The following is a 17,345-nucleotide window of genomic DNA, read 5'->3' on the forward strand; positions in this document are numbered from 1 at the left end:
GCTGGAGTCCTCAGTACCCCCTCCCTCCCTCCATGAGCATCCGTTTGATTCTTTGGCTTTCCGTTACGCTTGTCACGCAGCACTGTGCTGTGGACTCTGTATCATAGCCTGGAGAATTTTTTCAAATGCTTTATCATTTCGTCTTCTGGAACGGAGCTCTGATAGAACAGATTTGTCTCCCCATACAACGATCAGATCCAGTATCTCCCGTACGGTCCATGCTGGGGCTCTTTTGGATTTGGGGCTGCATCGCCACCCATGCTGATCAGAGCTCCATGCTGGGCAAACAGGAAATGCAATTCAAAAGTTCGTGGGGCTTTTCCTGTCTACCTGGGTACTGCATCTGAGTTTAGATTGCTATCCAGAGCGGTCACAATGGTGCACTGTGGGATACTGCCCGGAGGCCAATACCATCGATTTGCGGCCACACTAACGCTAATCCAATATGGTAATACCGATTTCAGCGCTACTCCTCTCGTCAGGGAGGAGTACAGAAACTGGTTTAAAGAGCCCTTTATATCGATATAAAGGGCCTTGTTGTGTGGACGGGTGCAGTGTTAAATTGGTTTAATGCTGCTAAAATCAGTTTAAACACGTAGTGTAGACCAGGCCTATGTCTATCATAGCCTGGAGATTTTTTCGAAATGTTTTATAAATATCCCCGTCCTTCCACATAAAGATTTTGACTGCATCTGTATAATGCACCCACATATATATATATATGTGTGTGTGTGTGATATGTGAATATCTGTAAAATCTTTGAACGGGTTGGGGATTTTATTTATTTGTTGTTTTTGATATAAAATATGTGTAGCCAAAGGAATAATAATCCTCCTTCTCACCTGACATTTCCCAACCACTGAAACTATTTATTGGAGAGATTGGCTAAGGTATAAACACGTAATTCTTCTTTTATTGGCAACTGTTTATACTTTAGCAACAGATGCTGTAAGCATCACTTTCTTATATGCAGTAAAAGCTAATCTTAAGTGACCACTCTAGTGACTTAAAAAAAATAAATCAGTTGCTTGAGGTGAATTGATTAAAAAGAAATGATCCAGAGTTGTACACAATATGTTTGGTGATAACTTAAGATTGGTGTCTTAAGACAGAAAGTTGGCTAATAAAGATAGCTTCTAATAGAGCTTTCACTGTAACTAGTTTGTTAAAATGTTCTGTTCTCATGGACAAATATATTCACGTAACTGTGTGATTTTGGGGGCTAATTGATTAAAATAAGTGTTAAGTACAGATCCTTTATAGGAAATTAAATTCCAGATTGCTTTGCTTTCATCAGAGTGAACTCCATTTTTCTGGCATTTCTCAGAGAGTTGCTAATTAGGAATATAGGTGAGGCAGTTGGGTTAAAATTAAAGCAGACTCCAAACCATAATCAATTGTAACAGCACCCCAGATTTAACCGCTTGTTTCTTTGTAATTGTTTAATATTGTGAGTAATACCCCAGGCAATATGAAGCGTTCTGATTCATACAGATGGAAAAGATCTAATAGACCACTCTGCCCCACCCTACTGCCGTTCTCTGTTGTATGTTTTCCAGCGTTTTGTCCAGTCTAGTTTTTATATGTCTCAAGCAATGAACCTCCATCACTATCTTTGCCAGATTGTTCCACAGCCAAATGTATTTCAGTGTCATTATTTTTCCAGAAATTTAGCTTAAAATTTCTGTTAGAATTTTACCCTTCTACTCAGTTACTATCATGCACTTTCATAATAATTGCTCTGCTTTTTTACTGTTAATAACCTTGAAATATTTGTAGATTTATGTCACTCCTCAATTCTGTTGCTCTTGCCAGACCTTCCTTCAACTTATCAATAACTTTGTGGTTGTTCCAAGTGCCTTTGTTACTGCAGCCTGTTTGTGTTGCCTTTTCTTCCTGTCACACGGTACTGCAAACTCACACCTAATTTGCTTTAGACTATCATTTGAAAGTCTATTTCGGCATTACTGCTGTTACATTTTTGTCTTTCCCATTGGAAAGTTTTTTCTTTTATTTCTAATTTCCCTATGTCTGTTGCTGAATTGGGAGAGAATAAAAAAAACAGTATCTTCTGTGAATTTCATTAAATGCTGCATCATCCTTGTGAGCAGGTGGCATTCCCACCTGCCCTGAACAGAGGATACACACAAGGGATACAGTACAAAGTTGTTCCCTTCCTGGGGTTTACCTTTATTGTTAATTTAAGTGACATCAAAGCTTAAAGCTCACCTTAAGCTTTTTCCTAAATATTGGCTATTCCTAGACATTTCCATGTAGAACTTTTTCTGTCCTGCTTCCTCCATCTCAAAGAGACATTCCAGTATCTCATCTATCCTGGCTGGAGTTAATAAGGGTCCCCTGCTGGTGTGACCCTTTGCTTATCCTTATGCTCCCTTATCCCTTTGTTTGAATGATCAGCAAAGGTCACAATCTCGTACATACATTGTAAGCAATTTGAGGCAGCTGCTGTACATTTGTAGAGTGTCTACGATATCTGCTTTCTATGGGAAATGTTGACCTGCTGTGGAAAAAACAAAAAACATGGGGTGTTTGGACAAATGCAGGAAACTTTCCCACTGAAACCAAACTTTACTTATTTTATTTTATTTTATTTTAAATACAATGTTGAATTTTCAATGTTGGGGGAGAACCCACATCATTTTCTGACCAGCTCCAGTCTGGGTGCTTGCATGCATACTTTCCCCCAGACCACTAAGATTTAATTCACTACGGAATATTATTAATTTCCAGTGTTTCTAAGTATAGTACTTCATGTAAGTCTTATACCATTTTTGTAATAATGCCCTTTGCTCATTAATCTCTGTTTCTATCTCAAGAACACACAGTTCATAGTTTGGGGATGAAATAGTGGAGGAAGCAGACTTCAAAATGTATGCTATCGTTATTATGCCTTTAAAGAACGAAGGGCATGGGAAATGAACCTTTCTTTTCAGATGGAGAACATGTCTGTTTCACAGTGAAAGCATAATTTTGTACATGGCAAAAGGAGCATTCTTGTTATGTTGTCTCATGGGTTTTTCCTATTTTTAAAAAAAAAATTAAACAAGGTCAGACATTCTTTAGAGTGTCAGGATAACACAATGTATTCAGTTTCCTTATGTAGCCAAAAATGAAATCAAAGCAGAGCTACTACGGAACAATGATAAATTTAAAAAGCTATAAAGCATAATTAGAAAACACCACAAATAAAGTATTTATATTTTTATATAGGGAAATTCTTGTAACAGCTTATATTAAATAATAAGTTGAACATTTGCCGTTTTAGATAATGCCTATTGGGTCCAATTCCTTTCCTCTATTTTCACTTGTTTCTTCAGATGTATTTAAAAGTGCCTGCCCACTGCTCTTGATACTTGCACAGAGAATTAAAATAAGCCAAATGTATAGGATAAAAATCCCAAATGCAGCAACTTGCCATCCACACCAACCCTGAACTCAGGAAAAAAAAAAAAAAAAAAAAGATGACTTAGTGAGGCAGCCAGTATTAAAAGGGACAGTCTTTCTCATATTGCTTGGGCCCTCCACACTATCTTCTCCTCAAAAGGTTTGGGAAAGATTAACAAATCCAGGCTCTGCTGAACAAGTGGGAAGTGAGTCCCAGTGTTTCCGTCACAAGGAGAAATGAAGTTCTAATTTTCTTCAATGGAAGTTTCACCCATGTGAGCCAGAGAAGCATGGTCCTTGAGGGGCAAATTTTCCAATTTAGCCATGCAGCTGTTTCCCCATCACCCCCAGCAGCCTCAGCGGTGTGGAGAGATTTGTCTTGATCAGCAGGGACAAGCCTATGGGGCTTTTTTAAGGGTTGATCCCTTCTTCTCCACCCTTACGTGGGCACTCAGCATCTTCATGGGATTAGAGGAGGGGACTAGAAAGGGTTTTCTATCCACAGAATAGTGGCTGATAAACTACACCCTTTCATGCAGGGGTCAGCAACCTCTGGTACGTGGCTTGCCAGGGTAAGTACTCTGGCGGGCCGGGCCAGGCCGGGCCAGTTTGTTTGCCTGCTGCATCCCACTGACCACAATACCCAGGACAATGGGAGTGGCGGGAAGCCGTGGCCAGCAATCCCGTCGCCTCGCCGTCCCGTCCATCCCCATTGCCGGGGTCAGCAAACCGTGGCCATGGGAGTTGTTGTTGGTGAATTCTTGCCACATGATACACTGGTAAACAAACTGCCCTAAGACCGCCAGAGTGCTTACCTTGGCGACGCGTGCCCAGAAGTTGCCAACTCCTGGTCTGAGCAATGGTAGCTGGGGGACCAATTAAGGGTTTGGAGGAGGATGGGTTGTGTGTATTGGGGGGTTGTAGTCTCCCAGCTTGGTATGGTATTACAGATGGGAGGTTGACCTGTATGAGTGAGACATGTGCCAGATGTGTTTAATGTTAAAAAGTTGCATCCTGATATTCCAGAATTTAGAGCAGGGGCCAGCAATAGCCTCTGGCAGCATCAGCTTGCTCAGGGTAAGCCCCTTGGTGGGCTGGGCCATTGTTACTCTGCTGCATAGGCGATTTTGCTGATCAACGGTCCCACTGGTGCGTCCCAGGCCAATGGGGTGCAGGAAGCTTCTCGCGGCCGAGTGGGAACTGGCAACGGCTTTCCCGTGCCTGTTGGCCTCGGATGGCAAACTGCGGCCACGTGGTGAGCTGCAATCACTGAACCTGCCAAACCGCTCAGGGTAACAAACTGGCTGGCCGTACCAGCGGTTCCCTGGCGAACGCGTGCCAGAGGTTGCCAACCACTGTGTTAGAGGTTGACAGCATTGAAACCTATATAGCGTATGACAAAGTGTATCTCTCTCATCCAACTACCATAAATGTATGCTGGGGTGCAAGTCTCCTCTACAGGCCTGTCTCACTACAGGCATGTATGGTCTTGGAACATGCAGTTGGATGTCATGGATTTAGCTGCAAGTTGAAATATTCTGGTGTTCAGGAGACTACGTTTGCATCCATTTCCACTTCTTATATACTGTGCTGAAAGCATGAATTTAAATTAGGCTTAGTATACTAGGTGATGCGCCCACTGGTTTAATTGTTTTTTTTTTTTAAAAAGAGGTTAGTTAACATATTTATTTGTACTCCTGTTGCAATGTGTCATGATATAAGCTGCATAAACGTTCTGCCGCACAGGAAAATAATCCGTTGATCTGGGCATACTAATTTCCTCTAATCCTCTGAATGTTGTATTTAAATGTTGATTTGATTTTAAAGACAGAGTTATGTCTTTAGAATTGGAAATAAGTTATAAAAAATACACCCAATTATGAATATGGTTCATTTTTAAAATAATACATTGGCTGTATTCACTTCTTGTGAACATTGATCCTTGATTTAGTATTGGTTAAAAAATTTGACTTTTCACTTTCTTGCTGTATCCCAGATTAATACTTCTTCCAGGTGGAAAGAATGAAATGAATGGGAAGGGAAAACAGAATGATGAAAGACCAGTTCAGATATTAATCGCCTGATCTTGTTGTTCTGACTGTGGTCGCTTTGAACACTTTCCAGTGTGAGGAGAGGAAATTCCCTCCTGGCTCAGCAATTCCTGGGATTTTAAAGAGATGGCATCCTGAAGTCCTTAAGAATCTTGCTTCCAGGCCAGGTCTTGGCCCGTACTTTCGCTTTCGTATTTGGATGACTCTGAACGTAGCTACTTACCTATCCTCTTTCTGCACTAGACGATCGCAAACGATCAAAGTAGCAGACAACTAACTGTGAAGTCAATTTTTGTCCTTTTGCCACTCTGAGTTTTTCTCTTCCACCTTCTTCCTTCGCGGTATTGTTCATAAGTTAGTGTTTTCATGAAGAACTTGTTTTCTCTATAGATTTATAAAGTTATTGCCCTGGGATGACTTAATTAAAGCAAATTAACCATGTATTGTCAAGTGTCGTAGCTTTCCTACCTCAGATTGAACTTCTTCATGACCTGAGACTATCATGAACCCTGTGACTTCTTACTTAGAAACACTTAGCTTTAAACTACCTCAGCTTATTGATTGCTGCCACAGTACCTCGCTGATGTCCTACCAAACGACCAGGGAAATAACACGTTGCCTGCCTCGCTCTGGTCCCCCCCCAGCGCTCGGCCAACTTTCCCTGGAGAGACCAGACGCAGAACTCTGAGTCTCCACAACCAAAGGGAAATTAACCCACTTTCCTTCCCCCTCTTCTCTCTCCACCCTCACAAGACCTTTCCTCTCTGGGCTAACGAGAGTACTGATGCCAATTCTTTACATTCACAATCCAGAAGCATTGGTTCTCCTCATTCCACAAAGAGACAAACCCAAATCTAAGGAACAGAGATGATTCTATCTTCCCCTCCTCACAAATTCCATGGGCTGCAGAGCTGTACCCTCTCGTAGATTAACCCGAAAGGGAATTCCCCTCGCCTCCGTTCCTTAGCCTACTACCCGAGAGAAAAACTCTCAACAAGTTTAAAAGAAAGCTTTATATAAAAAAAAAGAAAGAGAAGAAAAGGACATCAAATATTGTCTGTTATCAGATGACCAATACAGGGCTTTTGCTATAGAAAATTATGACATACACAGTCTGATTTCAAAAAGATATCCAGCTTTGAAATATTCCAGCAAGCTACACACATTGTTAAATACAACCAAAAACACATAAAGCGCCTATATTGTTTTTTCCTACTGTACTTACCAATTTGGAAACGGAAGCTAGAAGATAGAAACAAGAACCTTCTCCATTAGCTGAGAGCACAGACAACAGACTCAGACCCCGTCCAAAATTCTCCCACACCTATCCGCTGACTTTGAAAAATCCAGTTTCCTGATTGGTCCTCTGGTCAGGTGTTTGGTTCCCTTTGTTAACCCTTTACAGGTAAAAGAAACATTAACCCTTAGCTATCTATTTATGACAGTCAGAGTTTAGTAACTGGGCCCACAGCCTCCTTACTGTACTTCCAGAGTGATGCAAGTTGTTTAGGAAAAGCGATGGGCATTTCTTCTTTATAAACATGGACAAAATTAAGGGATATGCAAGTTAAACAGATAATCAGGTGGTTCAATTGGGGGTTAATTTATTATAGAAGAGCTTTATTATCTGCTCTTTTTTTTTTTGCTTTTAAATTAAATTTCTGTTGAAAGACAGTTTTTTGCCCTGATGGCTTCTTTGTTTTGTCAGGTAATGACAATGGCTCCGATAAAAGGGAGGGATTCATCTGTAACATGATAAATTCATAAAAATCTGTAGCTTCAATAAAAGTCAGAGCCAACTAGGTTCATGATGGTTAGACAATATATTACAGCATCAGGGTTGTGGGAGTGATTATAGATTGTGTGAGAGGTAATGTGGTTCAGCAGATAACAATGTTGACTGCAACTCAGGCGATCTGGGTTCTGTTCTCATTTCTGCTACTGTCCTATCATATCTTTGTATCTCTTTCCTTTTCCACCATTTGTCTGTCTTGTTTATTTAGGTTGCAAGCTCTTTGGGGGAGAGAGGATTATCTCTCATGTGTTTGTGCAACACTATCGTAATAATTAATAATAATTTCACAATCTACTTCAGGACTGCATTTTCTGAAAGACAAAAATATGCATGTTTTTTTGTTATTTTGTAGGACAGGACCCACATCTGAAATGGGCTTAATCTCACACAACCATCAGAGACAGAAAACATTATTTTTATCATCCTCAAATCATGTATTGTTGTAGCTCTATTGAAGATTTGGAACAAAATTGTACTCAGTTTTTCCAGTTTAATACAGGAATAGCTTCACTGAAATCAGTGGAAGTTTTCTGGGCTCACACTCATGTCTGATAGAATTTTCCCCTTGGAGCACAGATGTCTCTATAAATGAATTTTTTCCATCTCAAAGCCACTGATACAATAGGTGAAGATAATGGTGACACGCCTATTCTTTCTGTGCCATATTTATTTATTCATATTTTTTTCAATGGTAAGACTTCCCATCAATTAAAATGCACAGTATGATAGCAAAGGCTCCCCATAAACATCCTCCAACACTCAGCCCACTCTGGTCTTAAAAGCCCAAGAACAAACTTTACCAAAAATCTTCCATTGTCCCTCCCTCTTTGTGAATTCCTGAGCCCTCTTCTGTGGTTTTAAAATCACATTTTTCTGTTTTAATTTTTTTTTCTCTCCCCTATTGCTGTGTGAAAGTCCCACACAAGCAAGAGGGAAGAGTGAGTGTCTGTGTACATAGTAGATTATTGTTGGAATCTCCAGCATTATATTCAGTACTGGCATTCACTTGGTTAGAGAGAAACATATCCAGTTGCATTCCTTTCCTAGGTCTTTGATTTGACATTCCTCAGAAGTGCGGTTAGTGGCTAGAGACAGGGCTCCTGAGTTGTATTTATAGTTGTGCTAATGGTTCGCTGTGTGGCACGGGGCAAGTCACTTATGGGGAAACTTATTTAATTTTTCTTTTATGCAAAATCATACATTGTGTTCATAAATACGTCGCTATGAATGAACCAGTCAGGATCTATTTCTGATAGGTGGATGAGATACCCTGAGTGAACGGATGTGTTCTTTTCATGAGAGAAGCTTTGAACAAATCATTTAAATAAGAAAAAATGCACAATAAACTATTTAAAATCATAATATAAAAAGCTATGTAACATTACCTGATAGCTTGGCTGCTCAAATATGTGAAGTCAAATATTCTTTGCAAAAGGGAATTACAATAAAAACAACTTAGTACAACATCTTGACAAACCGCAAAATAGCAAAGCAACCAATTTACAGTGGCCAACTTGCTACAGAAGGGGTCAGCTACCTCTGGCACACAGCTTGCCAGGGTAAGCACCCTGGTGGGCTGGGCCAATTTGTTTACCTGCCACGTCAGCGAGTTTGGCCGACGGTGGCTCCCACTGGCCGCGATTTGCCGTCCCAGGCCAGTGGGGGTGGTGGGAAGCCGCGGCCAGCACATCTCTTGCCTGCACCACTTCCTGCCATCTGCATTGTCATTTGATTCTGTCAGAAAGGACACTTATCACATCCTCTCAAATCCACTAACTCTTTCCCCTGGGTGTCTTTCTCGGAAAAGGACCCAGAATATCCACAGCTACTCGCTGAAATGGTACCTCAATTATGGGGAGTGGCTGGAGAGGGGCCTTGACCAGATCTTGAGGCTTTCCCACTCTTTGGCACACCTCACAAGACTGACATACTGGGCAACTTCCTTGCCCATCCCTCCCAGTAGAAGGATTTCCCCAACCTGTCTTTGTTCTGTTCACCCCAGCAATGACCACTGGATGATCATGGCTAAGCTTAAAGGTTTCCCCTGTATTAGTTGGGACCACCAACCGTTTGCGCGGCTGCCATTCTTCCGGCGTCCACCAGAAAGAATTTCCTTGTATAAAAGTCCTTGGTTGATAACAAACCGGGATCGGTCAGAAGAGCTGAGAGGCGGTGGGTTGCTCCGTGCGCCCTCCGCAAGCTTCCTGAAGGCTGTCATCTGTTCCTGCTCAGTCCTGGAACTGGTTCCCTTGAAGCTGGGGACACCAGTTCTTCCTCAAACTGGGACTTGGGCTTAGCCCCCTGGAAGTGATGTAGATGATGGTTGTTTCTGTCGCTGTTGCACCTGTGGTATTTCAGGCTCTGCCTGAGCCTCTTGGTATGGTTGTCTATTGCTTCTGCCAGTTTCAGGCTCGTTGGTCCTTCTGGCGTTGGTGTTGAAATGTGATTGGACTTGCTTGTGCTGTGCTGGTTGCTGTTCCAGTTCCGGGTCTGGGACTGGAGGTGTTGTGGCTGTTTCAGCCGTTGACATGGGATCGGGTCCACTACCGCAGTCTGGGTCTCTGGTAACACCGACAGGTTTTCTGTGGACGGCTCAGAATAGGAATGGGTGTGGAAGCTTGCCTGGTTTGGTCTGCGTGTAACCACCCTCTCTCTTGACTGCTTCACTTGGTTGGCCAAGTCTTCCCCCAGTAGCATGGGGATGGAATAATTGTCATAGACTGCAAAGTCCACATTCCTGACCAGCCTTTGTACTGGACAGGCAGTTCAGCTGTAGGCAAGTGCACAGCTTGTGACATGAAGGGTAAATGGTCACTTTTGGCCCTTGGGTTGATGAGTTTGGGATCGACGAAGGATTGGTGGATAGCTGACACTTGTGCTCCTTGGCTCTCCACGCGGTAACCTTCTTTCCGCCCACTCTCAATTTTTCCCTCACTCCAAGGGGATTTGAGAGGTATCTGGGCCTGGGGACTTAGGTCTGCTGGGGTGCAATGACTTGCACCCGGATGGGGTTATTCGGGCAGTTGGCCTTTGGGCAGTTGGCCTTGATATGTCCCGTTTCATTACAGTTTATAGCATTTTCCAGATAACGGGTTACTGGATGAAGGAAGTTACTGGAGACGTGGTGAGGTGGGAAGGATAGGGTGTCTGTGACTTTTCTTGGTTTGTAGGTGGGGTTTTGGTTGCCCTCGGTTGTAGGTTATTGTCGTGTGGCTCCTGGGGTTTCACTCCCCTTTACAGTAGTTGTCTGCTCTTGCCCACTGCCATCCATTTGGCTCCAATCTCCCCCGCCTCGGTGAGAGTTTTGGTTGTCCTCTAGGATGTAGCGTGTAATATCCTCAGGAATACCATGCAAGAACTGCTCCATTTGCATGAGGTGGCGCAGTTTTTCAAAGGTTTGAGCCTGGGATCCTGCCTATCCAGGCGTCACAATGCTTCCCCACGTAGTAGGCGTGTTTGGAAATGTCCCTCCTGTTTCCACTTTGGTTTCTGAACCGCCGACGGGCGTGATCCGGGGTTATTCCCCATCTGGATCTGGCTTGGTTTGAAACAGTTTATAATCGTTCATTTTGGTCCTTGGCATTTCAGCCGCCACGTCTGCCAAGGGTCCACTGATGTGGACCTCAGCTCTAGCATGTACTGGTCTTCAGGGATGCTGTACCAATACAGAACCTTTCGAAATTTAAGAAGGTTTCGGGTCATCACCTGCCTTGTAGTGGAAAATTTCCTGTGCGGTGGAACAAACAACTGGCGCCGGAGGGTTAGGAGTGGTTGGAGCCCGTGCCATCTCCAGTTCATGCTGTCTCTGTTTGTCCCTCTCTTTCACTTTCTCATCGGTAGGCTGCCTCTTCTGCTTGTTGTTTTATTTGGCGGCCTGCTCTCGTTCTCAATTGTCTTTCGTGATCTGCCTTTTTGGCTTCTTGTTCTCTTCTGTGAGTTGCATCCTGGCATCTTGTTCTGCTTAGTTATTCCAGCTGTCTCCTATGTTTATTTTCTGTTTCTAGGGCTTGTTGCGGGCTCTTTCCTTTTTCTGCTCATCTTTGGAACTCATGGTTCCTGTTTCTTGTGGAGTGCCTCTGGTGTTGTTGTCTGAATTGCTGGCATTCTGTCTCTTGAGATTGCCTAGCAACTGCTTTGACTGCTCTAGCTCTGTTTGATAGGCAATTGAACCAAACAAAAGCTACTGTATTCACCTGTGTGTGTTTGCTGGCTGGGTACTTAAGTTCCAATTGTTTAACAAAAGATCTGTAATGGTTTTCTTAATGACTCTGTTACAATGCAAGCTGCTAAGAGCAAGCAGAAGAAAAAAAAATTTTCTCTCTAGCACTTTAAAACCAACCCTTTCTCACTGCTAATCCCTAGCAGGAAAAGAAAAATAAGGTAGCTTGTGGCTTGTGGATTCAAACTTCCAATACCGCTGCCTCCATGTAATAAAGCCTCCTGTCCCAAACCTGGACTTTAGCGTTCAAAATCTGGGCTTTATTGAAACTCCCCAAGCTCACTACCAGCTGTATATTCTCGCTGCCACAGGTCAGGAATTATAGGGCCTGACCCCGTTTCCTCTCTCTGTGTTCCCCAACCTTTCCTTGGGGGACCCCCAAGACCAGACCCTGGGTCTCTCTCTCTCTCCTCTCCAGCTTCCCCCCCTTTCCTGGGTTAGCGGTGCAATGCTATACCTCACTCCTTGAATACAACCGAAGAGGCAATCTAGCTTCCCCGAGGCTAGCATTCACCTAGTCAGCTCACACAAGAGATTCCCCTCCCTTTGTCCTGCAGTCTTTTCTCGCCCTGGGACAATAGGAAGGTGAGACACAGAGTTTGGGCTTTTCCCCCCCCTCTGCCTCACTAGGAAAAGAAACTTCCACAAGGTTTAAAAGAAAACTTTATAGAAAAAAAGAAAGAAAATATAAACAATAATCTTGCATAAGAAACTCAATACGGCTCTGCTTATAAGAAAATATGAATACACAGTCTGATTTAAAAGATAGCCCGATTAAACCAGTCCAAAATCAACATACATGTCAATACAACACAAGCTCATCATAGCGAATTACTTTGCTTTCCTTTGTACTCACAGATGTTTAGAGAAACTTTGAGATAAGAGGAGTTAGGAAAAGCTTGTTCTCACAGCCGAGGAAGCAAAAAAGGCACAGCAATCCCCATCTGTACATACAACACAAGCTCTTCATAGCTGAATTACTTTGCTTTCCTTTGTACTCACAGATGTTTAGGAGAAATTTTGAAGATCAAAGGGCAGATAGAAGGAAACTTGTTTACCCATAGCCGAGAAAACAACAAAGACCCCGAGTATACAAATTCCTGCCCCTGACTTTAAACAATCCAGTTCTCTGATTGGTCTTCTGGTCAGGTGTTTGGTTCCCCTTTACAGGCAAAAGGAAATTAACCCTTACCTTACCTATCTACTTATGACAGGTGTGTACTCTGATAATTTAATTTAGGTAATATATAAATAATTCAGTAGGTGGTGCCCTTCTAGATGAGTCAATATTGCTGTTGGATCGGGGACATTTTGCTGCTGGTAGTGTCAGCTTTTCCATGAGATATAATTATTGTTCTAACCACTTGAGTTCATTAAAGATCATGCTGACTTTGGTATCTTGGCCAAACTCCTTTTGATTACCAAAGTTTATGCAGAAGTTTCAGATTGGAGAGAATATTCAGCCTAATTTGTCCTTAACTACTGATGTGTCCAGCTTCAGTGTGCTGTTAAATAGATGTTGAAGATATTATACTGTAGAGGAAATAAAATCAGGATAAGGTATTATTTTAAATTATTAGGCTCCAATATTGCAGATTCTTTGCAAGCAGAGATCACTATTGTTAATGGTAGGCACTGTGCTTTTTGTGCTGCAGAAAGGAGCTACAAAACTTCCCAGAAGACCTCAAAATCTTTGTCTTTGTGAAACTCTTGACAAAGGTCTGGAACCCTTAATCCACCTAGTATCACACGATAGAATATAGTTGCATATTGAATATAAGCATCTTGCTCAAAAGAGCCAGTGACAGTAATTATTAATGAGTTTCTTGATGTCTTACCTAATTTAATCACTGATATTGGCCACAATGAGCATTGAAAGAAGTTAGTCACACTGCTCAAGTGACCAGAGGCAAAAAAAAACAAAGGAAAACTGAGAAAATGCACTGTGGAAGTACATCCAGAATAAGACAGATGGTTTGAATAGTATCGTAGCTAATGAGGTTAATTCGAGGTGCGATTATTGCTAGTTGAAAACTTTTCCCATTCCTTTAATCATGGAGTTCTGCTAAAGTCAAAGAACAATGATACATCTCAAACAGTTCTTGAACAATGACAGAATCCTGTAATTGAATTACAGCCTTCAATCAGGTATTGTGTATTCGTTGTATATACAACATTATTTTTGTAAGCCAGTTAGGTGAATATACTGTAAGAGTCTATGAAGCCATCACTATACAAAGTTTACCCTGTACATGACATAAGACAGTGATTATGTAGCTGGAAGCGACTAATTAGAGCGATGCTAAATGATATACAAGGTAAAAGAAAGATTAGCGTGTTCATTATGTTGCAGTACTCATACGATATATGTTTACTGATATATGCAATAAAGGATTGCCTAGCATAAGGGATGGGTTTGTTTGGGGTTTTTTGCATCTGTTTTTTTAAAAAGTGTGATTGTATGGCACCTAGCACAGTGGGGTCCTGGTCCATATCTGGAGATCTTCGTTGCTATGGTAGTACAATTAATAAGTAAGTATTGCATAGGCCACGTCTACATGTGCAACACTGCAACGGTGCAGTGTTGGTCTATGCCTACGGGAGAAAGCCCTCCCGTCAGCATAAAAAACCTCACCCCTGTGAGTGGCATAAGTTATATTGGCAGGAGAAGTTCTCCCACTGACATGGTGCTGTGCACGCTAGTGCTTATGTCAGTGTAATTTACGTCATTTGAGGGGATGGAATATTCACACACCTGTTTTGCTGACATAAGTGGTTGTGTAGACATAGCCTTAGTTTTAAATACTGTAGTTGTCATACTTAATGAAATTAAATTGCTAGATTGGGCCAGCTAATTGGGCTATGCTCTTTCCATTATAATAGTTGTACAAAGAAAACAGGTCTGTTCAAAAACCGTATCTTCACAAATGGCTGATCTATTCCTTGTTAAAATTCATATTAATCGCATTGGGCCTGATTCTCTACATTCACAATTTTTTATGCCCACGTAATACTTTTGACTTCACTGGAGTTACTCTTGATTTATCCAAGTTTAAGTAAGTGGAGACTAAGATCCAAGATTTTTAATCTACTATATGAATTATCTTCCTTGTCCTATTTTTGGAAGTCTTCATCATTGTTCCTTTTAAGAAATTATCATGGTAGTTCTGGGAGGGAATAGGTTAAAATAACCTCTATTGAATAGGACAAAGAGTGTTAACCTGCTGCTGTGCTGTATAGCCCGTCTGTTCTGCCAAATTATTTTTGATGAGCTTCTTAGAAGTTGCTGCTTTTATCCCAGTGTAAGATAGTCTGTAATTATGTTGTAAGTAGCTTTGCAAGAGTAAGGGAAGAAGAGGGGAAAAAAGACATAGGTCTTTTATGGGACCTTTTGTAGGCTTCTGTCTCATTATGTTAACAATCTGCCAAGAGAATGGTGTCAGATTTGGAGAGCAGACTAGATTGATTTACTTTTCAGGCCCTTCTACCCAGCCTAATTATTGCATTACAAATGGCGATTCTTTCACCCTTCTGAAGGAGCACTTTGATTAGTGTCTGCAGTGCAGGTGCCAGGGCCTGATACGGTAAGTGCATGTCAACTAGCTTCTTTCATCATATAGTCAAACTGTATAAAACAGCCATTGCATTGGAGGAGATGATGCACTGTTTTATAGTGCTTACAAGAGCTTAAAATTGATAAGGTTAGGACAGTTATGGGGGTTGTCATCCCCCATTTTTAATGCCCACTCTTGTTGCACCAGTAAATACAAGAATGACAGGTAGATATAACATGAAAATAAAATTGGTGTGAGCCTATAGTCTGTCATCATTGAATTTTGTTTAAAATTCAGGTCAGATTTTTCCCCCTCTTTCATAGACAAGGTTGAATGGTTCTAACTGCAAATTGGGATGTAGTTCCAATATCACGGGCACACTTATCAGCAGATATGTTTAGTGATTTGACTTGTGAATTGTTTTGGCATTAAACAATAGCAGAGTGGTTTTTATTTTGTGCTGGTTAAAGATTAATTTAGCAACAGCATTTTTAGCAACTTCCAGTTGACTAGAATAACACAGAATCACACATCAGACTAGACAAACAGTGAGGCCAGGTCCGATCCTACACTTACGTTGAAGTATTTAGTGTAAGTTCCTTCATAAGGAAGAAAGAGTCAACAGTAAGTGCCTGATCCGATACCACTGAAGTCAGCATGAGGCTGTTCATTGACTTTAGGGTAGTCCAAGAGAAAAATCTAGGCTGTTAAGATCACAATAAAGACAGCCTGAATATGCAGTGAAAATAAAAAGACAAATTTCTTCAGGGCAAGAGCTATTAAACTGTAGAATACTCTGCCAAGGGAAGTAGTGGCAGTCTCATTTCTTGAATCATTTAAAGTGGACTAGACAAAGAATTGAAGAATCTACTATAGGGGAATCCTGAATCTATAGGAAGGCAGAAATGGAAGAAAACTTAATAGGTCTCTTCCATTCTGACTTCTGAGATTCTATGAACACCACAAATGCTTTATTCAGATTAATTCATGCAATCTTTCCACATACTGTGGCCCTGATCCTGCACTATGTTGCACTTTTGTAGTCATTTACACTTTTGCTGATAAGTGCAAAATAGATGTAACATATTTCCAGATGAGAATAGTAGCATTTTTACATCCAATTTGCACTCAATTTGTGTAGGTGTAAATGACTACACAAAGTGCAAGGCAGTAAAGAAATCAAGCCTTGTGTTCTGAATATATGTGAATAAATAGAAGGCATAGATTTATCTTTTATTTTCTGTCTTGTAATCAACATCAAACATCTTTTTTCAGGAAGAAACAATTACTGGGGTTTTGTTATCCTTGCATTAAAAAAAGTAAAATTAAAGGCAGCGGGCAACCATCTTGATTAGCCAGAAAAATGAGATCAGTTTGCTTGATATATAAAAAGGCTGATGTGTTACGGTGTATTATGGTTGTCACGTGATCACATCTCCTTGGACTGTTTTTGTCACATCAGGATGTACCAGAGTTGTGAGCTGACCAGTCACACACCGTTTGGAACTGGAAGTGTGCAATCAGGCAGCATCAGAGATGGGGGGAAAAAAGCAAATACAATACAGTACTGTGTTAAACATAAACTACTAAAAAAAAGTGGGGGGGAGAAAACATTTTTCTTCCGGACAGTAAAGTTTTAAAGGTGTGTTAAGTCAATGTTTAGTTGTAAACTTTTGAAAGAACAACCATAATGTTTTTTCAGAGTTACGAACATTTCCAAGTTATGAACAACTTCCTTTCCTGAGGTATTCATAACTTTGAGGTTCTACTGTAAGTTGTTTCAGTGATCCAGTGGATGTCCTGATTCTAGAGTAAGATGGACATTTTCCTTTACAAAGTTTTTTTGACAGGATTTTGTTAACAAAATGGAAATTTTTGAAAACTAAATGTTCTTATGGATTCCTCCCCCCAAAATACTCCTGAAACCCCCCAAACTAAATGTTTTCTATTGCTCATTGTCAAAAAACAAAGAAACAAAATTTTATTTTTGTTTTGTTTTTTTGTCATGGAAGAAGAAGTCCTTTCCTGATAAGCTCTGTGGGTTTCCCACTGAGTCACCACTAACCCAATGCTGCAGTCTGTTCTAAGGATGTTGTCTTTTTTGAGTGAGATACAAACCTGAGGCTCTGATTATTTGAGATCACTACAGATACCATGGTTCTTTTCACTAGCCTATGAGTTAACTTCAGCTTCCTTACTGAAAGCTTTGAATTCTGCCTATCTAAATTCCCTCTGAAGCTTCATTTTAGACTTACTCAATTATTGTACTAGGTTGTTCTTTAGTGTGTGCATTATTAAACAGTAGGTCTCCATCTCTAATT

General features: G+C 41.2%; 1 protein-coding gene and 1 non-coding gene across 5 annotated transcripts in view; both read left to right on the forward strand.

Annotated features, from left to right (window-relative positions):
- PCDH9 (protocadherin 9) overlaps positions 1-17,345 on the forward strand; it is a 956,435-nt gene that overhangs the window by 534,276 nt on the left and 404,814 nt on the right. The window lies entirely within an intron of this gene.
- Positions 13,436-13,579, forward strand: LOC142046160 (U4 spliceosomal RNA). The gene has a single exon (XR_012655080.1). It is a non-coding gene; the product is annotated as a U4 spliceosomal RNA (small nuclear RNA).

This window comes from Chelonoidis abingdonii, chromosome 1 (assembly GCF_003597395.2).
Source record: "Chelonoidis abingdonii isolate Lonesome George chromosome 1, CheloAbing_2.0, whole genome shotgun sequence".
Classification (NCBI taxonomy): domain Eukaryota; kingdom Metazoa; phylum Chordata; order Testudines; family Testudinidae; genus Chelonoidis; species Chelonoidis abingdonii.